Source organism: Aulonocara stuartgranti (genome assembly GCF_965226115.1).
Source record: "Aulonocara stuartgranti genome assembly, chromosome: 14".
NCBI classification, from domain to species: domain Eukaryota; kingdom Metazoa; phylum Chordata; class Actinopteri; order Cichliformes; family Cichlidae; genus Aulonocara; species Aulonocara stuartgranti.
In genome coordinates this window covers 40,350,832-40,376,588 of record NC_138950.1, presented here as the reverse complement: position 1 = coordinate 40,376,588, position 25,757 = coordinate 40,350,832, and the positions used below count along the sequence as shown (strand labels likewise).

At 45.6% G+C, this 25,757-nt stretch overlaps 1 long non-coding RNA gene across 1 annotated transcript; it reads left to right on the top strand.

Moving 5' to 3' along the window:
- The first annotated feature begins 10,564 nt into the window (after positions 1-10,564).
- On the top strand, positions 10,565-11,497 carry LOC309688356. The gene is made up of 3 exons (XR_014271057.1): positions 10,565-10,717; positions 11,154-11,331; positions 11,418-11,497. It is a non-coding gene; the product is annotated as an uncharacterized lncRNA (long non-coding RNA).
- The last annotated feature ends 14,260 nt before the right edge of the window (positions 11,498-25,757 follow it).

Below are 25,757 nucleotides of genomic sequence, written 5' to 3'. Positions count from 1 at the left end.
CTTAATTTGATGCAGTGTGAAAAAAAATGCACAGAAATCAATTATTTTTCAAGAAATATTAAATAGATTCAACATCTTTCTTCAGCAAAATTGCAGACTGCACAGATGGTACCTTCCCAAAGGAAAATGTACTATAGCTTACTAGGGTATATATATTAGACTTAATAGTTACTATATACAGTAATTGACTTCTATTCATTTTACATCAAATTAAAACTTTGGGTGTCAGATAATTATTTATTAAAAGCTAGACATTTTAAATGAGAATAAGAAAGAAAAGTGTGTCTTTGTGCCCCCTTTTCCCAGTTAATGCCCTATCGGCCCCCCTGGCTAAACTTTGCTAGATCCGCCCCTGCACAGTTACCAGCCGTCAGCTATGTAGAAAAAGATCCTCGAGTAGAAAGTAATATTAAATAAATTCTAACAACAGCTGATCAAGCTTAAACGTGCTGCTGTTGTTCAGCCGCTGGTTTCCTCTTTCTGGTGCAAAGTGGGCCAAAAACAAACGAGAGACAGACTCGCGACAGAAAAGCCGATCAGCTGATCATTAAGCAGTTTCACGATTGAAGTAGCAGCCGGAGAGCGAGAGGCAGTCGCTCGTTAAGCTTAACGTGGGAATGCTTTACAAACATTCAGAGATGGACTTACACACTTGCTTTACTTCTCTCGGGGATAACTTTGTCGGAGATGAAATGCCAGGTTGCTAGCGAAGCTCCAAATGCTATCCAGACCACAGACAGGTCCCGCATGCCACAGCTGCTCTATCACGTGATGCATACTGCTCCGACGTTCTGAGGCGAGTTACGGCGTGTTGCAAGTTTTGTGAGGTGCTTTCGTGATATTTAATGGATCGGATTACATTTTTTATTTTTCTCCGATATCCGATCCAGTAATTTAGGTCAGTATCGGACCGATACCGATACGTAATATCGGATCGGTCCATCTCTAGTTACTACCACACACCAAATCCGGTTGTTGGTACTTGCTGGCTTGTGTAGCCACGAGGTAACAAAAGCTCAACACTGCGCCCAGCATCCTGGAGCACTTCTGTTGTGTTTGTACGTGTTTTGGAGTTTTTACGTGCTTTGTCTCTGGGGGCCACCGTAAATATACTTTTATTTATTTACTCCACATAAAATGTAATAAATAAATCATATAATACAAAAACCAACTATTCACATTTCAACTTTTAACTAATTAAATTTTCAGCTTTTTCCTTTTAAACAAATTTAAAGTGAAACAACACAAAACACTACAAATCACAACACAATTAAATATAAATTATAATATGAAAACAAAAAGAACATGCATATTCTCTGTCATATGGGCCTGCATGAATAAACTTTCTGAATCCTTTATCATCTGCTACTGAAAATAGTTGTGGATGATTACTATACCTTTCTTATGTTGTTGTCCCTGCTCTGGCTCTCTCTCTCCCTCCCGCTCTGTTCCTGTGCTACTGAGTGTAACTACCGCCCCTCCCCCTCTGCTCAGCGTAAAGCACAAGGCTCGCTGTGGAGTGAAGCGGGAAAAGAGAGAGAGAGAAAGAAAACAACCCACGGCTCGCGATAAGGAGCGGCTCGTGTTGTTCACTTCAAAGACCCGGCTCTAAGAGCCGTTTCGTTCGCGACCCACACATCACTATCTGGTAGTGACGGGCAGCTGAACCAGTCAACTCAATATGGAAGATGCTAAACGCACATTGGCCCTCTTGATGGGAAATTTGGGTATTAAAAAAATAACAAGTCGACCAACATAAAGTCTCATGCACATTGTGGAAGCACTCCCAGCTTAAAATATCACATGGACTTGAAGCATACGTTAGTCGGGGATGCTGCTAGCACTTTGGCTAACGCGTCACACAGAGCAATATGTCCAAGTCGACCTCGGACATATTGACTGACGCCAAGTGGATTGCAACAAACTGCAGACGTGTTAATATCGTTGAGAACAGGCGCTTTACAAGCTTTGGTTCCTCGTTTCAAGGACTCGAAGCCTCCCCAAGAGTGACAGAGAGAGAGTGGATAAATGCTTACAGAGTCTGTACATGAATGTTCAAGATGTTCAATAAACATGTTTAGTTTGTATATTTTCCCTTTTTTCTCGAGTCTGTTTGCTCATGCAAAATGAAATGCGATTAACCTCTTAAGCTCCAAGCCTAACTGATCTCCTACGGGGGCAAAAGGCAGGAGATCAGTTAGGCTTGGGGCTTAAGAGGTTAATATAGAATAAAAATTAATTATATTTAATTGTGATTAAAATCCAAATTAATCCCCAGTAACCCTGTGATGAATCCTATTAAAAATTGTAATTTGAGAACAAATATATATTATATATTAGTGCATACTTAGCTATTAGTATGGAGGTTTTTAAAAACGTTGTATTTCACAGGAGAGCCTGTGCTAAAAGAAAACTATTAAGCATAGATTCTTTCTTTATTCTCCATTTATTTCATTATATTGCATTAATGTCTGTTACAAGCTTAAATATAAAGTGTAATTACAGCCAGGCTATTGATCAAGTAATTGGGATTAATAGCAATTAATTACAGAAAATTGTGAGATTAATTAGTTAATTTTTTTAAAATCTATTGACAGCACTAATGTATATATGTATTAAGCAGACCTGTACACACCTGCTCAGGTAATAATCAGTGTTTGGCTGTAGTGGCAAAGCAGCTTTGTTCATGTAAATAAGCTCTTTGTTTAATTGCGCATGTGGGAACTCCCCTATCAGAGCTGGTTCGTGCTGCTAATACATATCAGCTCACGATGAGGAAAACTATTCATGAATAATTCAAAGGCTCAACTATCAAAAGTTACTGAAATCATTTTTATTGTTTCAGTGGAAGTAAGGCCTGTCATTACTCAGTAGGCAAATATTAACCTAGCATGGGACTTTCCACTTGTGCTTCATGTTTTTCTTCAGCAGCCTTTGGGGGGCATCGAGTGACAACATTCACTGTTCCCTCCTCTCATGCAGCTGTGACCTTATGAACTTTTGATGTGCTGGTGGATATTCTTTCACCTTCTCGAGCTGCTTAAGCATTAATGAGACGGGAGCACTGCGGCTTTTCCCTGAAGCAGCATGTTTGTTGCAGGATTTCAAATCCCCTGCACAGGTGACACTGTCCTGTTCTGCACACACGCATGCATGTGTACATGCTATGTGTCCGTGACAGAGTGAGGTAGTGAATGAAAGGTGAAAGTGAAGCCACAGATGTTTGCTCTGCAGGTGGAGGCATGTTTCAGACCCTTTAAGGCTTGGCATGTACACACAGGTTAAGAAGAGCAGGAACGCAACACGTGCACACAAAATCATTCCACACACCCACAGCCCTTTTTTTTAACCTTATCTGGAATCTGTTTATATTGCTAATACTAATACCACAGTACTATCTACCATACTATGACTTTACTGCAGGCTTATAGCAATTTTAATAAACACACACAGGAAAAAACCGAGCACTCAGGGAGACCCGCTGGGGCCGTGAGAGGTCAGAGAAACAGGTCACGGCAGTTTAAAGGATTTGGCAGCTCTGAGATCACAGAGGGGGTAGACAGGCTTTTAGAGGAGCATGAGATCATGAGTCCAAGTTCCTTCAACTCATAAATGCTATTAACTGCAATAGTAAACAATCAAGCATGTCATGATCCGCGGTTTTTGACACAGTGTTTTGAACTTTTGAACTCATCTAATACTTTGGAGTTATTATTTTTTGATCATTGTTTACGTTTGGTGGTTTTCATTAGTCTGATTTCTCGTTTAGGTCCAAATGCGTCGATGTTTAGTCCTCGTTTGGTTTTCTGTTTGTGTTTAGCGGTTATATCCTCAGGTGTTCTTTAGTTCTCGTCTTGTGTGCGTGTTTAGCTTCTTCTCTGTCTTGTTGGCTTGATTCTGTTCACCTGTTTTCCCCCAGCTGATTCGCCTCCTGTGTATTACACGTGTCCTTTGTCACTATATGTGAGAATAATTTCTGTTTGCTCTACTCTCCACACATCATGACAACAGCAACACAGACTTCTTTGAGCAAGAATCTCCAGTTTGTGTCAGAGTCCTGAGGACACCTGATCCTGTGAGCCATGAGCTGGCTGTTTAATCCAGAGCCAGTGGGTCTTTAGCCTGATTCCAGGAGTCCCAGCCACCGCTGCTGGCCATCTGACAACCCTCGGCTGACCTGGGCCTCCAGCCATGCCGCCCGAGCTTCTCCATTGCCATCTCCTAACTAAGAACCCGCTGGGCCTGTGTTGCTGAAAAAGCCTGTCAACTCAAACATGCAGTGTTAGCTATTGTGGTGGCATCTTGCTGTAGTAGCCTTTTAAACCTGTATGTAAACACTAATTCCCCACAGAGCTCATTTTCCGTGTTGTGTTGATGATGTGTTCTGTAGTTTTCCAGCACACGACACTGTGCAACCTCCCTGTGGCAACTCACACACACAACAATGAACAAGTCATCAGTGAGTCGTCCTTATGTGACTCTAAAACAAATTCATTTTTAAATTCAAATTCAAATTCAAATTTTTATTTGTCACGTACACAGTCATACACAGTACGATATGTAGTGAAATGCTTGGACGACTGCTCGTGACCTAAAGAAAACAAAAAAGGAAAAGGCTATGAATAAGATAGGAAATAAATATGAAAAATTAAAAAGGGTAAATTTAACTAGGAAGGAATAAAATATAAATTAAGGTTAAAAATGAAATAACTGTACAACACAAATTAGAATGAAGGGTAAATTTAACTGGGAAGAATAAGATAAAGATAAATATATAAATTAAAGTTGAAAATAAAATAACTGTACAACAAAATACACAATATAGAACTATATAAGAATGTATGAAGAAATCTAAATATAAATAAATATATACACAATAACAGCAGCTGTACAAGTATTAACCGGAAATGAAGAATATAGTGACCAGTGTTGTGCAAAACCAAAGTCCAGAAAGTCCAGTGTGTGTGTAAGAACCATATGTGTGGGTCAGTACTGTGTGGTGGTGTGATTGAGAGACCGTATCGCCTGCGGGAAGAAGCTCCTCCTCAGTCTCTCTGTGTTGGTCTTCAGGGAGCGGAATCGCTTTCTTGACCTCAACAGAGAGAACAGTCTGTTGTTGGGATGGCTGAGGTCCTTCACCATCTTCCTGGCCTTGGTCCGGCACCGCCTGCTGTAGATTGAGTGCAGGTCAGGGAGCTCGGAGCGGAGGGTGCGCTCAGCTGACCGCACAACCCTCTGTAGAGCTCGTCTGTCCTGCATGGTGCTGTTCCCGAACCAGGTTAAGATGTTTCCCGCCAGGATGCTCTCTATGGTGCACGAGTAAAAGTTCCTGAGCACCTTGGAGGGCAGTTGGAAGTCTCTCAAGCGTCTGAGGTGGTAGAGACGCTGTCGGGCCTTTTTCACCACGGTGTTGATGTGACAGGACCATGACAGGTCCTGCGTGATGTGAACTCCGAGGTATTTGAAGCTGTCCACTCTCTCCACTGGGCACTCGTTGATGACGGGGGTCTGGTAGTTCCTCTCCTGCTTAGTGCTGAAGTCCACTATCAGCTCCTTTGTCTTACTGACGTTTAGAAGGAGGTTGTTCCTCTGGCACCAGTTCTCCAGATTCCTAATCTCCTTCAGGTAGGCCGTCTCGTTGTTATCAGAGATCAGGCCCACCACGACGGTGTCGTCAGCAAACTTGATGATGGTGGTGGAGCTGGTAGTGGCCACGCAGTCATATGTGTACAAAGAGTACAGCAGGGGGCTCAGAACACACCCCTGGGGGGCTCCAGTGCTGAGAGTGGTGGAGGCTGAGACATGTCCGCCCATCCTTACTGCCTGTGGTCTGCCAGTTAGGAAGTTGGAGATCCACTGACACATAGATGAGCTGAGTCCCAGATGCTCCAGCTTGGTGGTGAGTGTGGAGGGAATTATGGTGTTAAATGCAGAGCTGTAGTCTATGAAGAGCATTTTAACATAATTCCCCCTTCTAGTGTCCAAGTGAGTGAGTAATGTGTGGAGGAGATGAGAGATGGCATCGTCTGTGGAACGATTTGGACGGTAAGCGAACTGTAGTGGGTCCAGTGTGTCTGGTAGTGAAGAAATGATGAAGTCTCTGACCAGGCGTTCAAAGCACTTCATCACTACTGAGGTGAGGGCTACAGGGCGATAGTCATTGAGAGAAGCAGGGTGGGGTTTCTTCGGGACAGGAACAATGATGGACTCTTTGAAGCATGTGGGGATCACCGACTGAGATAAAGAGATGTTGAATATCTCAGTGAACACAGGAGCTAGCTGGTATGCGCAGTCTCTGAGGATACGACCTGGGATGCCGTCTGGTCCTGCTGCTTTCCTGGTGTTCACTCTCTTGAAGGCTCTCCTTACTTCATGCTCGGAGATGACGAGCACGTTTCCGGTGCTGGCAGTATCTTCCTGTCTGCAGCCGTTAGCGCCGCTAACACTAGCATTGTTGGAGACCTTAGCTGCAGCCTCGAAGCGAGCATAGAAAGTGTTCAGCTCGTCTGCCAGAGTCACGGCCGCGTTCGTCATACCGGTTGTTGGTGCTTTATAGTCCGTTATTGTCCTTAGTCCCCGCCACAGGCTCCTAGAGTCACTCTGTTGGAGTTGTGACTCTAGTTTCCTCCCGTAGCGCTGCTTCGCCTCTTTCACCGCCCTCCGCACGTTATATGACGCGGCTTTGTACGGGTCCATGTCCCCCGTCGTGAGTCCCGTGTTGTAGGCAGCGGTGCGGGATCTCAGAGCGTCGCGGATGGTTTTATCCACCCACGGCTTCTGGTTGGGAAACGTTGTGATAGTCTTTGTCTCTACGGTATCATCCGCTAGTTTCCCGATGAATCCCACAACCGCTTCCGTAAACACGTTGACGTAATCGTCGGAGTTGTTTCTGAACATGCCCCAGTCTGCGTCATCGAGTGCGTCCTGTAACGCGGCCACCGATTGATCCGTCCAGCGCGCGACCTTCCTCTGAACCGGAACTTCCTCTTTTAGCCTTTGTTTGTATTTTGGCATGAGGAAGATGGCGGCGTGATCAGATTTGCCAAACGGGGGGCGGGATTGTGCCTTGTAGCCGTCCTTGACCGTAGTGTAGCAGTGGTCCAGTGTCCTTTCACCCCTGGTGGGGCAGGTGATGTGTTGATAAAAGTTCGGCGCTGCGCGTTTGAGGTTGGAGCTATTAAAGTCCCCCGTCACAATAAGCGCAGCGTCCCGGTGTTGTGTCTGGTGCTGTGTGAGTGCCTCATGCAGCTCGCATAAGGCGGTGACCGTGTCCGCTTGTGGTGGAATATAAACGGCACTTACAATGACCGATGTAAATTCCCGAGGTAGATAAAAAGGACGACACATGATGGACAGTAGTTCCAGATTTGGTGTGCAGGAGCGTGTGAGAGGAACAACGTTCGCACTGTTGCACCAGTTGTTGTTCACCATTAAACACACGCCGCCTCCCCTTGACTTCCCCGAGTCCCGTGTCCTGTCCATGCGGTGAACCGAGAAGAACTCGGCCGGCTGGATGGCGTGGTCCGGCACCGCTGGGTTCAGCCATGTCTCGGTGAAGCAGAGGAGATTGCAGTCCCGAATGTCTCTCTGGAACTTTATCCTGGCCCTGAGGTCGTCAAGCTTGTTCTCCAGTGACTGGACGTTGGCGAGCAGGATGCTAGGCAGAGGTGTGCGGTGTGCACGAGCTCTCAGCCTGTTCCTGACGCCGGCTCGCTTCCCTCTAGGCCGCCGCCGCTTCCCTTTGTTCTCCCTCGAGATCTCACTCGGCCAGCTCGGATCCGGAGTTAAAAACTTCGAATTGTGAGTACATTGTATACCAATAGAAACAAGAGTGTCACTGTCATACCTAATGTACCCAATGGTGATGATTTTGCCGATTTAGAAACGCTGAAAACTAACTTAAAAAAACAAAGACAAAGAAAAAGTGGTCGGAGCAGTCGTGACGGCAGCCGACCTCACCGGCGCCATCTAACATGTACTGTCATATCAGTAACCAGACACAACAGGGGAAATGTCTCTTTATTCCACATGCCTGAAAGAAAAGAAATATTGGCTAAAATGTAGGATTTTGAAATCTTGAAATATGGATATCAGTCTCATAAAAACCGGCACCACCATAAACGCTAACATTTAACATGGGGTGTTAAGATGTCCACTCCTAGAAGATTGTGCCATCATGTTCAAACTGCCACTGTGCTCAGCTTCTGGCTACTTTCCCTACTAAGAAGTAGGGGTGCACTTACTGTTTCACAGGCACACAGAGTCCTGTAAAACCACTGATTTATTTCACCAGACTGTATGCTGTGGGCTCAATATTTGTCTTCTTGGTTAGAATTACTGAACACTACTAGAGTTCAAAATGATAATACTAGTAAGAATAATCCTTATTTCAATTTATACCAGGCCTTGGTGCAGGCTTCAGTTTGAAAAAAGCCGTTTTAGGTGCATGCACAAAGACAATGTTGGAATACAGAGCAGAGCAGTCATAGTTGCTTAAGTAACATCATTTCCTTTATTCTTATAAAAGGCTCTTCATCAATGCCTTGTTCTACTTATTTCCTCATTTAGAAACGAGCCTAATGTGATATTCTTAAAATCTAAGATGGTGAAAATCTGTCTGTTACAATAAGGACGCTGCGCCCATTTTAGATCCCAGCTCCTTGTTGTATCACATTGATTTATTTTCACTCTGAAATGTTGTGATTGCCAATAATCAATAATAATTTGCAGATATCATTTTGCAGTATGTTTTTGCATTCATATTACACAACATTCGTGGGGACAGGCTTATTAACAAAGTCTTTAAAGAGCAGAGATAGCATCAGTGATGAGAAACAGCCCATGGGCTGAACTGACAACTGAGACAAAGACAAATAACTGTTCATGAACAGGTGGCTGACTTTCTCTGTTTTGCTCACTGCTCACTCTTTTCATCTTTCATGTTTCAGTCATACCCCCCCCCCACCCCTTTGGTTTCACTCAGTCTTTGAGGCCTGTGCTGTCTGAGTCCACACCGCTGTCCACAGCCAATAACTCTTTATAAACAGTCACAAAGCCACACTATCCCCTCTGTCATCCTCAAACCTCTTTGCATCAGCTGTTCTCATTAAACTACACTTTGCATCATTCACTGCACACATACAGGATCCAACAACACACAATAATGACAACAATGGACTTGTTGGACCTGCCATGACACACGTGTAGTTTCAGAGTGTGAGTTTGAACATTTTCTCTGTCTTTTCTGTCTTTGTATTGTTATTAATATGATTTGTATGGATTTTAGTTGGAGCTTGGTGTTTAGTTTACAATGTAAAATACTACACGTTTTCATTTCCAGGAAAAAACAGTAAGTAGGATGTAAATGTTTACGTCTGTGGACTTCCAGTTTTCTTTCTTATTGAGTAGAAACAGAAAAGTAAGACAGGATTAGGTAGAACTGAACTTCTTAGTTTGAACTATTACGGACGAAGCAGATGGCACTGACTGCTACTAAAATAAAAACAGGTTTTTTTTGCAGCGTGTTGCTATTCAGTGAACTGTGAAGTACATGCAGGTGTTTCCCATTTGTGCTGCTAGATAGACTAAGTCAGACCGGTTTCAGGGTCATGCATAGCACTGTATTTAGCCTCCAGATTACAGCTGACTGCACACCTTCATGCAGCAACACAATAGTGTAGTGTAATGCAATACTTTCTTTTTGCACTTTTTCTTTGTATTCTACTATCGTTTTTAGCCTTTAGTTGCATTAGATGGTGAATTAATAAATTATGGCTGAGTAAATAGTTCTTTGTTATGTATGCATACAAGCGTGTGTTTTTTTCTCATGACATATTTTGACCATTGTTCAGTAAACTTTAAAATAAAATATTCAAACATGTTTCCTGGTGTGGAATGAGCATTTGAGTGTGATATATCCATGTAAACAAGAAAAAAAAAATTTTCTGCTATTTTAGGCCATTTAATAGACAAAAGCATGTCTTACAATTAAAATGATTTCTGATGAAGAGCTTTTTAAAAAGAAAAGTCCCTTGTGTCAGGCTCAAAGCTTTTTGTTGGGCAAAAGTATGAAAATAACCACAGAACGAGTAAATAATGCAATTTACTTCCTGTTCTGTCTGCGTTCTGAAAAACATGAAGCCAGTCAGAGATTTTGGTGCTTTAAAAAGAAAAGCATATAATTTATATAATATCTGTGACCTTTGAAGCTGACAAAATATATGTAATATTTACAACAGAATATAAATGTAATACAAATAAATGTGGTTCTGAGTTTGTACTCTGATTCAGTTTTGAGTGCTTGCAGTATAACCAGTGACTAAACTCCAAAAGAGGAAGTTAACCACAATGAACTGACTGTGAACACCATAACTGCCTGCTGCATCACAACTCTGAACACAGTCTGAGGTCGCAGAGGTTTTCTGGTCTGTTTTAAACATTTACCTCACACCTGCCTGGAACAGCTGTCCATGCACTATGTATGGAAATGAAGTAAACAATCCATTTACTTTAACAAGCACAGTTCATGTCAAACAAATACACTTCACTGTGTCATGGTCCGGGTGTGTGCCAGTGTGTCTCCCTCCGAGCCGGCGTCTCCACCCCTGGGAGGGGCCTCAGTGTTTTTGCTGATCGCTTACATCTGTGGGTAATTAGCCGGGGACTCATAAGGCCAGCGTTCTCAATCTCTCTTCGCCAGATTCTCTGCTAAACATCAGTCAGTGCAGGCCACCACCATAAATTCCCTACGTGTTTTTTTGAATCACCTTGCCTCACTGTATGTTTGTTTTTTGTGCGCCTCCCTTTTAAAGACTCCATAATAAAGACTTTAACTGATCAAGCACACACATCCATACATATGCAATAACACTAAGTGCAATAATCCTTTCTGTCATCGTTGTATTTTTACTCAGTTGTATATAGTATTTGTATTTGTATTCTATTTTTATCTTATTGTATATTTATTTTATTTTATTCTACTGTATATAGTATTTTATTTTATTCTATTCTGTACAGCTGTGTACTGTATTTATTCTTATTGTATCCTAATTTTTGCCTCATAACTTTTGCACTGTCCACTTCCTGCTGTGACAAAACAAATTTCCCACGTGTGGGACTAATAAAGGTTATCTTATCTTATCTTATCTTTTCAGCTACACCTAACTGTCAACCCCTGGCGAAGAGCTTCTACTTGGATGCTGGACCTTCTGGCAGTCCCTCAGGCTATTACCAAAATTACCTACCTGCCTCTCTGCCTCCACGCCAGGAGTTTTTGGATTAACACACCCGGACTACTCACCCCTCTATGTCATCTCCGACCTCCGTTGGCAAGTATGCAGTACGAAGGAGGATTCTGAGCCAAACAACATATTCATATGCCTCCTTATCTATGTTTGAACATCTGCATTCTGTTACAGTGACCCCGACCTTTTCCTGGACCCTTTGTGACTTGCTTTCCCGTCCAATCCCCGGAATAGCTGTCCTCACTGACCCGGACCAGATCGTTATTTAGTTTAACGTCTACGCTCACCTTTTGTTTATGAATATTTTGTGTAAACATTAAACATTATTCTTAAAATATACTTACGAGCTGTTCGGCGTCTTGCGTTTGAGTCCTGTCACTCGTCTGAAACGGTCTCGGCCGTAACAGTAGAATCTGGCCAGCAGTTATGGACTCAGCAGACGCGGAACGGTCAGCCATTCAGAGGCAGGGGGCGATATTAGGAAGTCATGAACAATCTATTCAGTTCCTGTTAGCCCAGCAGCAGACTCTTAGAGATGGTCAAAGTAAAATACTGGAGTCCCTCCAGGCTCTACAAGCGGATATTTCTACTGCTGCTGGTTCCGCCTCGGGCCCCGCGGGCCAAGACTCCGGTACACCAGCTCCTCTGCCTCAACCTGTTGCCGTTGCATCTCCACCTACATCAGCTTTCCGTGATGCTACGTCCCCGGAGCCCGAACCATTTTCAGGGGATCCAGGGAGTTGTAGCGGGTTTTTGCTTCAGGTCGACCTTGTTTTCGGTCGTTCTCCACGCACATTTGTTGCGGATTCTAATAAGATATCTTATTTGGTGGGTAAACTGCGTAATCGTGCACTTAAGTGGGCGGAGGCGTATCTATCGAAGAATCCTTTGTTAACCTGTTCTTATGAGGTGTTTTTGGGGGAATTCCAGAAAACGTTTGCGCACCCCATTTCTGAGGGTAGTTCTGCGCAGAGGCTGCTGGATCTTCGCCAGGGCCGTCAGAGGGTTGCCGATTTTTTGATTGATTTTCGTACTGCCGCCGCCGAAACCGGTTGGCCTGACGACGCTCTGCGTGGGGTGTTTTTCCGGGCATTGAACGAGGGTATGAAAGACCAGCTTGCCTCCCGTGATGAGCCAAAATCTTTTGAGGAACTGGCGTCCCTCTCCCTTCGCATTGACAACAGGTTGCGTGACAGGGAGAGGGACAGGAACTACAAATCCCAGCGCCGTTTACCGCGCTCGTTTCCGGGTACGTCACCGTCGCCGCCTCCGACTGTGGACTCGCATGAGTTTGTCGCCTCGGCTTACGTCACTAATCCCGAGCCGGAGCCTATGCAGATTGGCCGGTCACGGTTGACACCGGAGGAGAGGGAGCGGCGGCGTCGGGCTCATGCCTGTTTTTACTGTGGCTCGCTGGAACACTTGATTGCTGCATGCCCGAAGGAGGGAAAAGGTGTCGCCCGCCGGTAGAATCGGGGATACGGGTGGGCGGTTCGAATTCTGGTCAGAAACCCCGTTTACAACTCCCTGTCACCTTGGAGATGCTACAGATTACTCATTCATGCACAGCCTTATTAGATTCTGGTTCTGAACAGAATTTAATCAGTCTCGATCTCGCTGAACGATTAGGCGTTCCGCTCGTGCGCCTTGAGCCGCCCATTCCAGTTAGAGCGATTAATAACCAGGTTTCCACTAAAATTTCTTTTCACACTGGTCCAGTGTCACTGTGCACTTCGGGGAATCATAGGGAGAAACTCACCTTTTTTGTCCTCGATTCACCTGATACTCCGCTCACTTTGGGTTATCCCTGGCTGTGCTTACACAATCCGCACTTGGATTGGGAGGGGCAAAGGGTTGTCAGCTGGAGCCCTTTTTGCCACTCCAATTGTCTGACTTCCGCCCGTTTTCCCGGCCCGGGGGAGGCTACGGGGACTGACGAATATGTCCCCGATCTCTCAGGGGTGCCGCCTGAGTATCATGATTTGCGGGAAGTATTCAGTAAGATCAAAGCGCAGTCCCTACCGCCCCATCGCCCTTATGACTGTGCGATTGATTTGCTCCCCGGAGCGTCCCTGCCCAAGAGCCGGTTATATAGTATCTCTAGGCCTGAACGTGCTGCGATGGAGGAGTATATTAGGGATTCACTAGCGGCTGGGTTAATCCGTCCGTCTTCATCCCCCGTGGCGGCTGGGTTTTTTTTTTGTAGACAAGAAGGATGGGTCTCTTCGGCCGTGTATTGATTTCAGGGGCTTGAATGACGTCACTATTAAAAATAAGTATCCCTTGCCACTCATTAGCTCCGCTGTTGAATCGCTACAGGGTGCCACGGTGTTCACTAAGTTAGATCTTCGCAATGCTTATCATTTGGTGCGAATCCGTCAGGGAGATGAGTGGAAGACCGCGTTTAACACCCCCCTGGGTCATTTCGAGTATCTCGTTATGCCTTTCGGTTTAACGAACGCTCCAGCGGTGTTTCAGGCCCTAATAAATGATGTCCTATGGGATTTCCTCGACCGTTTTGTGTTCGTCTATTTAGATGACATTCTTATTTTTTCTAAAACTTTGGCTGAGCATCATTCACATGTCCGAGCTGTCCTTCAACGCCTCTTGGAAAACAGACTGTATGCCAAGGCTGAGAAATGTGAGTTTCATTTGACATCGGTCTCTTTCCTGGGATACATTTTGGCAGGGGGGCAGGTGAAGACGGATCCGGCTAAGGTGAAGGCGGTCACAGACTGGCCTGTGCCTTCTACTCGCAAGCAACTCCAGGGGTTTTTGGGATTTGCAAATTTCTATCGTCGGTTCATAAGGAACTACAGTCTGGTGGCGGCTCCGCTTACACGCCTTACCTCTACGAAGCTTCCGTTCGGCTGGTCCGCCGAAGCAGACAGAGCGTTCACGAAGCTGAAACATCTGTTTTCTACTGCGCCCATCCTCGCTCAACCCGATCCGTCTAAGGCTTTTATTGTGGAGGTGGATGCTTCTGATGTGGGGGTGGGGGCTGTGCTTTCACAACGTGCCGGCCCCTCCTCTAAGCTACGGCCGTGCGCCTTTTTCTCTCGGCGGCTTTCACCAGCGGAACGGAACTATGATGTGGGGGACCGGGAACTGCTTGCCGTTAAGTTGGCGTTGAAGGAGTGGCGTCATCATCTGGAAGGCGCGGCGCTACCGTTCCTGGTGTGGACGGATCATAAGAACTTGACGTACCTACGCGGTGCGAAGAGGTTGAATGCACGTCAAGCTCGTTGGTCGCTGTTTTTCGCACGTTTTAACTTTTCCATTTCCTATCGCCCGGGTTCCAGAAACACCAAACCGGATGCCCTCTCTCGGCAGTTTGACTCTGACACGGGCCCGGCGGAGTTTTCCACCATTCTTCCGGCCGGCTGTACGGTGGGAGCTATTACCTGGGAGGTGGAGGACGCCATCAACCGGGGCCTCCGGACGGAACCGGATCCGGGCACGGGACCGACTAACCGGCGTTTTGTTCCCGCGGCTGCTCGCTCCAAGGTACTGGAATGGGTGCACGCTTCGAGGTTTGCGTGTCACCCGGGCAGGGGCAGGACGACTTCTATGGTTAAGAGACATTTTTGGTGGGCCACTCTGGACAAAGATGTTCGGGAATATGTGGCTGCGTGCCCAGTGTGTGCCAGGTGTAAGTCGCGTACTCACCGTCCTGCTGGGCTGTTGCAGCCGTTATCTACGCCTCATCGCCCTTGGTCCCACATCGCCCTGGATTTTGTTACGGGACTCCCGGTTTCGGCTGGGAAGACCACTATTCTCTCGGTCGTGGATCGGTTTTCTAAGGCTGCTCATTTCGTCGCTTTGGAGAAGTTGCCCACTGCGGCTGAGACGTCTACGTTGTTGTTGGACCATGTTTTTCGGCTTCATGGCATTCCTGTGGAAATAGTTTCGGACAGGGGTCCGCAGTTCTCGTCCCAAGTTTGGGGTTCTTTTTGCGCTGCTTTGGGGGCCAGGCCTTGTCTGAGCTCTGGTTACCATCCTCAGACGAACGGCCAGACGGAACGTTTAAATCAGGAGCTTGAGGCCGCGCTCCGCTGTGTGACCTGTCATAACCCTGCGACTTGGGCCTCGTATCTGCCGTGGGTGGAATATGCCCACAACTCCTTGGTTTCGTCTGCTACTGGGTTGTCACCGTTCGAGGCCTCTTTGGGTTATCAGCCGCCCCTGTTTCCGGAGGAGGAGGCTGATCTTGCTGTCCCCTCGGTCCAGCATCATCTACAGCGCTGCCGTCGGGTCTGGTCTCGTACGCGGGAGGCGCTGTTGCGAGCTGTGGCTCGCCAACGTAGCTGTGCCGACCGTCGCCGGTCTCCTGCGCCTGTTTACTCACCGGGACAGAAGGTGTGGCTCGCCGCGAAAGACATCCCTCTCAGGGCATCCTCCCGCAAGTTGTCTCCTCGTTACATCGGCCCCTATTCTGTGGACAGGGTCCTCAGCCCTACGGCTGTCAAGCTCCGTTTGCCTGCTGCCTTGCGGGTTCACCCGGTCTTTCACGTTTCTCAGGTGAAGCCGGTGGTGTCTAGTCGTCTGTGCCCGCCTCCGGTGCCCCCGCCTCCCGCCCGGCTCATTGACGGGCACCCTGCGTTTTCTGTCCGGCGCATTCTGGATGTGCGGCGGCGGGGTAGGGGGCTGCAGTTTTTGGTGGACTGGGAGGGTTATGGGCCGGAGGAGCGTTCTTGGGTTCCTCGTTCTTTGATGCTTGACTCTGTGATGGTTTCTGATTTTCTTAGGTCACGTCGTGGGGCGGGTGCTGGTCGGCCGCCGGGTGGCGTCCCTTGAGGGGGGGTACTGTCATGGTCCGGGTGTGTGCCAGTGTGTCTCCCTCCGAGCCGGCGTCTCCACCCCTGGGAGGGGCCTCAGTGTTTTTGCTGATCGCTTACATCTGTGGGTAATTAGCCGGGGACTCATAAGGCCAGCGTTCTCAATCTCTCTTCGCCAGATTCTCTGCTAAACATCAGTCAGTGCAGGCCACCACCATAAATTCCCTACGTGTTTTTTTGAATCACCTTGCCTCACTGTATGTTTGTTTTTTGTGCGCCTCCCTTTTCAGCTACACCTAACTGTCAACCCCTGGCGAAGAGCTTCTACTTGGATGCTGGACCTTCTGGCAGTCCCTCAGGCTATTACCAAAATTACCTACCTGCCTCTCTGCCTCCACGCCAGGAGTTTTTGGATTTACACACCCGGACTACTCACCCCTCTATGTCATCTCCGACCTCCGTTGGCAAGTATGCAGTACGAAGGAGGATTCTGAGCCAAACAACATATTCATATGCCTCCTTATCTATGTTTGAACATCTGCATTCTGTTACAGTGACCCCGACCTTTTCCTGGACCCTTTGTGACTTGCTTTCCCGTCCAATCCCCGGAATAGCTGTCCTCACTGACCCGGACCAGATCGTTATTTAGTTTAACGTCTACGCTCACCTTTTGTTTATGAATATTTTGTGTAAACATTAAACATTATTCTTAAAATATACTTACGAGCTGTTCGGCGTCTTGCGTTTGAGTCCTGTCACTCGTCTGAAACGGTCTCGGCCGTAACACACTGTCACTCTGCTCAGCAGCAGTGATGCTTTTGATTCAGCCACTTGTAGCTGTTCACAGAGCAGCAGGAGCAGACGAGACGGGAAGCTGAGCGATTTCATCTCGCTAAATAAATAAAGAAATCAAATTCCCGCTGTCATGTTTGTTTGTGTGTATGATTTCAAGGTCACTTTGAGACAGCCAAATGACAATCTTGGCAAAATGCTGCAGTTTACAGGGAAGCGAGAGCCTGAAGGTGTTTGTTTTCAGCAGTGATGCTGTTTTCCAGGGAAAGCAAATATCGACTGGCTGGGAGGGGCAGGTATGGCAGCAGGAGGTACTGTGTTAGCTTTGCATTTAGCATCGGGTCATTTGACTGTAAAGACTCATATTGTGGCACAATCAGTTCTGGCATAAAAAGTTAACATTTCAAACTGTTTTATTGTATTTGTCTAATTTTACTTCCTGTTTCACCATGACTGTATCAAATACATAAATGGGAGTAATACAGTGATAATGTAATTTTGTGTCATTTCCTTTCAGTCTTTGTCTCATTATCTTGTTGTTAACAAAATATGACTCCGCTAATTTTTAATATTCTCAGTGTAATGTCTGTGAGGGTTCTCAGTCATCCAGGTCATCCCAGCCTAAGGAGCTTGGAAAGAAAAGCATCTGGAAGTCCAGACTAACCATTGCTGCCATTAAAAGTGATTGTGTTTTGTATTTTGCTGAAGTGAAATTCAGGGACCGTGGGTAATTTATGGGCTAAAACTAAGGGTCAAGCCAGGCCTAAACCTAAAGCAGTGTTCGAAGTGCCTGAGTCAAGACTGTAAACTAGATATAAAAGATGGCCACCATGAATACAGCCGTTGGTTCCCTCATTTAGAAGCTTCGGTATCAGGTAATGCAAGCAGGGTTTGTTAGCAGCTACATTCAGAACTGCATGGGTGCAGGCACAAATAAGTGGTGCTTTGTCTCATAGGATACCAGAACTTTACTCATCAAACCTTGCTTGTTAAGTGGTGTAGTGTGCCTTTAAATGTATGAGGGTTTTTTAAACTTCTGTGACCTCACTCTAGGGTTAGAACTGACTTTAGAGTCATGACCTTTTCTATTAATCTGTGGGGACATCCTCAGTTTTAGAGAACTGAACTTTTGATACTTTATGAGGCATTTCCAATACCAAAACTCTTCATGATATCAATAACCTGATGATAATCGTATTTTTTTTTTGCTTGCCCCTAACCCCACCTCTGCAAGCTTCTCTGCAGCCATCTCATTGGCTGAACGTTCTCTGATCAAATAGGCTGCCAGTGGCCGTCCTAGCCTGTTTGGCGCCCTGGGCGAACACTCCCTCTGCCCCCCCCCCCCCCCCTCCCAACACACATACACACACATAAAACATATTAAGGATTGTGGACGAAATTCACCAGAGAAACACACACACACACATGAAGAGAGAGAGAGTATGCATTGTATGCAAACAGCTACCAAACAGCCATCATAATTCATCACACAATGAGAACAGGACAAATCAGCAATTTACCATTTCTTCTTCATTTCAACTGTAATGCACATCATTTCCTTAGGGATTAATAAAGTATTCTGATTCTGATTGGTTCAGGATGACCTGCCATTATCCAATCACACATCTGCTTACCTGCATCTTTTGCTCGTTTCTCCTCCTCTTTTTTCTCTTTTTTCTAAACGGAGCACCTGATGGCTTGATTGACTTTTGTCTTTTCTTGTCCATCTTCCACTGGTTTTAATTTTGCACTCCAGTATGAACACAAATCCCCCAACCCGAGGATCACCACAACATAACCTACACAGCAAAATCTCCACTGTTAAATTAACACTAGAGAGTGTCTATATGGGTCCACACCTCTGAGTGTTAAATACAACACTGTTGAGTGTTAAATTAACACTTTTGACAGTGTTATATGTGTAAAAGTAAGCTAGTCAGTTTTGAAGATTAACAAAGACTAACACTGAGCAGTGCTGATTTTGTAACACTGGAATATTTCTAACATTTTGAGTTATTTTCCAGTGTTAGAAAATCAGCACTGCTCAGTGTTAGTCTTTGTTAATCTTCAAAACTGACTAGGTTACTTTTACACATATAACACTGTCAAAAGTGTTAATTTAACACTGGAGATTTTGCTGTGTAACAGACCTACACCTTAGTTCACAGTGTTATGGCCCTGTCCATAATCTGTTTTGGTGGCTGTTGTTGTCTGTGCCTTTAAGTCTTTGCAGGTCCCGGAGTGGATGAGCTGACGGCTGCTGATTGGTCCCCTGGCCATGTGATCTTCTTCAAATCCCTCACCAGCAGTTGTCCCGGGGCAGCCACTGACAGCAGCAGCAGACCTGACCCTGGCCTCCAAAACCTGAGACTTTTGTGCCTGTGATTTTTGCGGCTTTTCTGAGTTTTGTATATAGTGTGTACATTAGTTTTCATTGTAAATAGCACTGCAACAGAAGGGGTGAGCTGCCGGATTGTAATTTTGCGCGACACTGGGGCTGCCCAGTCTCTCATTTTGGAAAGCGCGTTGCCTTTTTCAAGTAACTCGTTTTGTGGTGCTGATGCTCTCGTGTGGGGAGTGAAAATGAGTGTGTTACGAGCTCCGCTGCACAGAGTCTTCCTACAGTCGCCTCTCGTTTCGGGCCCGGTAACAGTTGGGGTGCGCGCTCGCTTGCCCGTGCAGGGGGTTACTATGATTCTGGGGAATGATCTAGCCAATGGAAAAGTTTTCCCGATCCCTGAAGTAATTGAAAACCCCGTCGATGATTTTGTTTTTGTTTCCGAGCCTGCTGCTGACAGTCTGCCCTCTGTTTTTCCTTGCACTGTTTTCTCCTGTTTATTTCAGTTAGGGAGTTAGGTGTAGCGCTTGTCTTTTGTTTGACTGAGGTTCTAGATAGCACCTCCTCCTGACTTAGCTTGTTTTGTTTGTTATTTTGGCCTTTGTTCACCCCGGAGCTTCATTTTTGCAGTGTAGAGAATAAATCACAATTCACTAAGAAATTGGTTTCCCTCTGTGTATGGTTTTGGGGACCAGGGCGGGACAGTCTTTTTAAAATGAGAGACTGGGCAGCCCCAGTGTCGCGCAAAATTACAATCGGCACGCGATCCTCCTCTATTCCAGTCAGTGAGACGAACCCTTGTGAAATGAAAGGTCGGTAACTGCTGTCAAGACTGTCATTTCCTGGTTCATCACTGACGGGATAAGGAGGAGAAACCGACTGAACAAAACCAACACTTTTTGGCTTTTTCAATGTGTGAGTTTGCTCTTTGCGACGGAGCGATGGACAATTGGCAATGAGATGGCCAGTATCATGGCAATAAAAGCATTCTCGGACAGTCATGGGGACCTGATCAGGGCGCGTTTGACGCTTAGGAGAAACCCTCAAACTCCTCGCAGGTTTAGACAACGGGGCACATTCATGGCGCACAGCTGAAAATGTAACGCGATGGGTCAACACAAACTCGTCTGCGAGAACAGCAGCTTTAGACAACGAATCCACCTTTTGCTCATTGATATATACAACAACATTCTCTGGAAGACACGTTTTGAATTCTTCCAGCAGGACCAATTCTCTCAGCTGAGCAAAGTCCTTCACTTTACTTGCAGCTAACCACTTATCAAACAAGACAGTCTTCTCCCTGGCAAACTCTACATGTGTTTGGTTGGCAGATTTTTCACACGACCGAAACCTCTGGCGATATGCCTCTGGAACTAGCTCATAAGCCCTTAAAATAGTGGATTTCACAATTTCATAATCCAGGCTGTCCTCAATAGACAAGCTCGCACACACTTCCTGTGCTTTCCCCACCAATTTACACTGCAGCAACAAACTCCACACATCCTTGGGCCATTTCAAAGTGGTTGCGATGCGTTCAAAGGCATTAAAGTAAGAGTCAACCTCACTTTCTCTGAAAGGTGGCACTAAAGCAATTTTCTTGCTTGCATCAAATTGGTCAGAGGAGAATGAACAATTTTACTCACTGGGGTAGAGGTAACATTGCGTTGTCGGGAAGGATCCAGCTCCATATCCCTTATGCGGAGATGCATAAGCTCAACTTCTTTGGCTTTAGCCTCAAGCGCCACCTCTTTCAGGCGAAGGGAGAGCCTAAGATCCTCCGTAACCAATCCTGTTGATTGTCCGGCTGGGCTAACGTTTGGGACCTGAATGGCAGCAGGAGCCTCCGCCCCTGGCGACACCCGTCCACTGGCAGCTTGTGGGATGGTTGCAGCAGCTTCTGCTCCCGCATCCACCACCAAACCTCCAGTCGCCTCACCCGGCCGAGGTTTCGACTTCGCAAATACCCCCTTATCCACCAGCTGAGCTGTCAGGCACTGCTTAATTTCTGCCTTTTTAGCATGTAAAGGCACACTAACATTAAACAAATCTGCCACCAACAACAAATCCGCCTTTGTGCATCGATCCAACTTATCCACGGTGGGTTGTAGTGCAAAATCATCCACGTCAAAAGTCATTGTGACTAGACCACCCCCAACACTACAAGAAAACTGCCAACCAAAAACTGCAGACAACCCACAAAACACAATGAGCAAAAAGAATGGCAAAAGAAAAAAGAGGACGAGCCCCCACTTTATGTTACGCCCCAGTCTAGGGGTACAGGAACGCAACATAAGTTTGAAAAGACTGCCCCCGCCCTGGTCCCCAAAACCATACACAGAGGGAAGACCAATTTCTTAGTGAATTGTGATTTATTCTCTACACTGCAAAAATGAAGCTCCAGGGTAACCAAAGGCTGATGAGATGGTCCCTCTTAGTACAGGATTTCAATCTGGAGATCCATCACAAAAAAGGGACAGAGAATGTACTGGCAGATGTGCTGTCACGTGGTTTTCGGAACCCCTAAGCGCCAAACATCTTTAGGGGAGATGTTTGGTCTTGGGAAGGGGGGTGTTATGGCCCTGTCCATAATCTGTTTTGGTGGCTGTTGTTGTCTGTGCCTTTAAGTCTTTGCAGGTCCCGGAGTGGATGAGCTGACGGCTGCTGATTGGTCCCCTGGCCATGTGATCTTCTTCAAATCCCTCACCAGCAGTTGTCCCGGGGCAGCCACTGACAGCAGCAGCAGACCTGACCCTGGCCTCCAAAACCTGAGACTTTTGTGCCTGTGATTTTTGCGGCTTTTCTGAATTTTGTATATAGTGTGTACATTAGTTTTCATTGTAAATAGCACTGCAACAGAAGGGGTGAGCTGCCGGATTGTTTTTCCTTGCACTGTTTTCTCCTGTTTATTTCAGTTAGGGAGTTAGGTGTAGCGCTTGTCTTTTGTTTGATGTTTGATTTCACATAGGGTTCTAGATAGCACCTCCTCCTGACTTCATTTTTGCAGTGTAGAGAATAAATCACAATTCACTAAGGAATTGGTTTCCCTCTGTGTATGGTTTTGGGGACCAGGGCGGGGCAGTCTTTTCAAACTTATGTTGCGTTCCTGTACCCCTAGACTGGGGCGTAACAACAGATTCACTTTGTCTAAGGTTTACTTCTGGGATTTCACACAACCCAGGATTGAGACCGTGAATACATAATGGGCTTGGATTTACATCATTATGAAGCTCTTTCCACAGGTTGTGTGTGACGTTAAATCATCAAACTCTAAATTATACATTTTAAATTGTTATTGATCCTTTACCCCGAGTCCTAAAGTGTATATTTATTTTCTTACTCTTCTCATATTTATTGTTTGTTTCCTTGCACTGCTGTAGCTGGAGCCTCGTCGTCGCGTCTCTCTATATGCTGGACTGTCTGTAGCGGAGATGACAATAAAGTTTACTTTGACTTCAGCAGCGAGCAGGCGCACCGAGGGCTCTCGCTTTTTTTTGCGTATAGAATTTCGAAAAACATCGGTGCAAAATATAAGTCTGTATCATGATGTCTGGTGTTTTCCTGTTTGTTGTTTTGTTTTTATTTTGTTTTATTTTGCGAGTTGGTTATTAGATGCTGCTCCAGCCAGCCAGTGAATCCCCCGCCGCCCCGCCCTCTCCTCTCTGCGCCGCAAGCAGCAGGCGCACCTCGCAAACGGAGGGCGCCCTTACTCCCAGCAAATGGGCGATAGGAAACCGATCGGTGCCTGTACCATTCCCAGTATGCGCTGGCTGACGTCGGGGCAGCATGAGTACGAGCAATTATTATTTTTTTGCCGATGCCCATGATGCCGCCCCCCACCAGGATGCCGCCCCGGGCAACCGCCCGTGTCGCCCATATCTAAAACCTCTACTGTAGGCTGCCATATAAAAAAAGGCAGCGTGGGCTAACTCTGATTACTGTAACTGTAAAATTGTTATAAGAGAAGAAGAACGTGATCGCATACACGATGAGCAGCACGTGCACGTGGTTTACACTGTGTAGTCAAGGGGAAAATACATTGCAGTTGATTCCAGCATATGTTGCTCAGGACATTAAACATTACTTTCTACTCATAGTAAATAAATTAAGCATTATCATTATCAATCAAACTTTGCTGTAATCCCAGCAGGTCAGCTGATCTCAGTGCCAGTCATACTCTTTCCCACCACATGCAAAATTCCTTGTAGGGCATCTTATTAAATCTGCTTTAGACTGCCCACAGCTGCCACACATCTGCAAGCTACTTTGCAACCCAAATCCACTTGTGCTGTGTCTGACTAACTGAAGGTGTTCCACCTTAAATGTGGCTGCAGGACACTTTTACTCCTTATCTTCCTGTCGAACACACTGAGGCATATTGAGAAACAAAAATAATACCCCCAAAGTATGCAGCCAGGATCCATTTAGAGTGGACGTCTTTTGAATCGCATATAATGTGACACGAACAGATAAGAGTACGCTGCTAGTGTAGAATGATGAAGAAACAGAGGAAAAAAGGTCGTCTCTGCCCCTTCAAGCAGGCAAGTCCTCCTGTTCACTGCAGACACCTTGATGTGATTCCTAACCAGCTCGTTAATGTCTGCTTGCCTCATTTGTTCTAGCCTCGGTTTTTAAAACAGGTTGTCTCTTCTCCAAGTCTTCTGGTTACACTGGAGGCTGGACTAACTCATGCCCTCATGCCCAAACAGGTCAGCACTGGCATATCTATTTACTTGATGTTTCATGGCAGCCAGACAGATCTGGCTACATTGGCTCCGCTGCACCAGTGAACCCAGAAATACGGGATTTACTTTCACCATGATGACAGTCATGTGAACAATTCCTGATCAAATCTTCACATGTTTCAAGAAATTCTATCCCTTTGACCTTAACCTTAGTATGTTTTAGGGGAAAAAAAGGACAGCTTTGAAAAACAATTACTTGGGATGTAAATCAGTTTGACTGTGTTTATTTTGGAGTCAGGAGTTATTCTAATACTATCTTGTGGTTAATTTAACCTCACATGCTCCAGGGGGTGAGATAATGTCAGTGCGGGCTAAAAACTGGGAATATGGGAAATAACTGCAAAAAGTTTGTCAAAAGTTTCACAAGTTGTATCCAAGTTGTGAGAAAAGGGAAATGTGATTTTCTCACACTGCTAGAAATGCTGAAGAAAGACAGACTAGAATAGGATGCCATTCTCTATGACATACAGTATTCTATTACGCAATACAAATTATAGAGCAACTCCTTCATGTGGTACATGTAGAGACTGTCACATAAATAGTACCTGAAAGTAGAAGTGACATTATGTGTTCAGATTCATACATTCTTCTACACAGTCATGTTGGTGCATTCACTGTGCCTCTATGTGCAATCATATAACCGCCTCAACCATATGAATGTAGCACTGTGCTTCATATGTTTACATTTGGAACAACTTTCATTAGCAAGCAAAGAAGGTTAGACTTCACTCTTTGTGTCATCGTTGAGGACTAACCCAACTGCACTGCCTGGGAAAAAAGGACAGTTTTGGGAATGATACAAACCAGCCATCCATCCATCCATCCATCCATCCATCCATCCATCCATCCATCCATCCATCCATCCATCCATCCATCCATCGTCCATCCATTCATCCATGCATGCATCCATCCAGCCATCCATTCATCCATCCATCCATCCATCCATCCATCCATCCATCCATCCATGCATCCATGCATGCATCCATCCATCCATCCATCCATCCATCCATCCATCCAGCCATCCATTCATCCATCCATCCATCCATCCATGCATGCATGCATGCATGCATGCATCCATCCATCCATCCATCCATCCATCCATCCATCCGTCAATTCAATTTTATTTATACAGCGCCAAATCACAACAACAGTCACTTCAAGGCACTTTATATTGTAAGGTAGACCCTACAGTAATCCATCCATCCATCCATCCATCCATCCATCCATCCATCCATCCATCCATCCATCGTCCAACCATTCATCCATCCATCCATCCATCCATCCATGCATGCATCCATCCAGCCATCCAGCCATCCATTCATCCATCCATCCATCCATCCATCCATCCATCCATCCATCCATCCATCCATGCATGCATCCATCCATCCATCCATCCATCCATCCGTCCGTCCGTCCGTCAATTCAATTTTATTCAATTCAATTCAATTTTATTTATACAGCGCCAAATCACAACAACAGTCACTTCAAGGCACTTTATATTGTAAGGTAGACGCTACAGTAATCCATCCATCCATGAGTTGAACTCAGACCTCCCATTGTACTCTGAAAAACAAACTAATTAAGTCATACATTGCTCGGTTTTCTAATTAAAGTCTTTTGAATGTGTAATGACAGCTTCTGTGAGTGACAGCCAGAATAACATCTTCGGTTTAACTAAATTTAGGTCTGCTTGTTGAGAGAAGACTAACAGGGAAAGAAGTCTGTTGCACTACTTTCATTGAGAGTATTTTAATTAGTTATGGGTTATTTAAATGTTTTTTATGCGCTTGCTCTCTCATCGTCAGCTCTGTGTGTTTCTGTTCAGATGTAATAGCTGTCACGGGTATGATTCAACTAAGACATT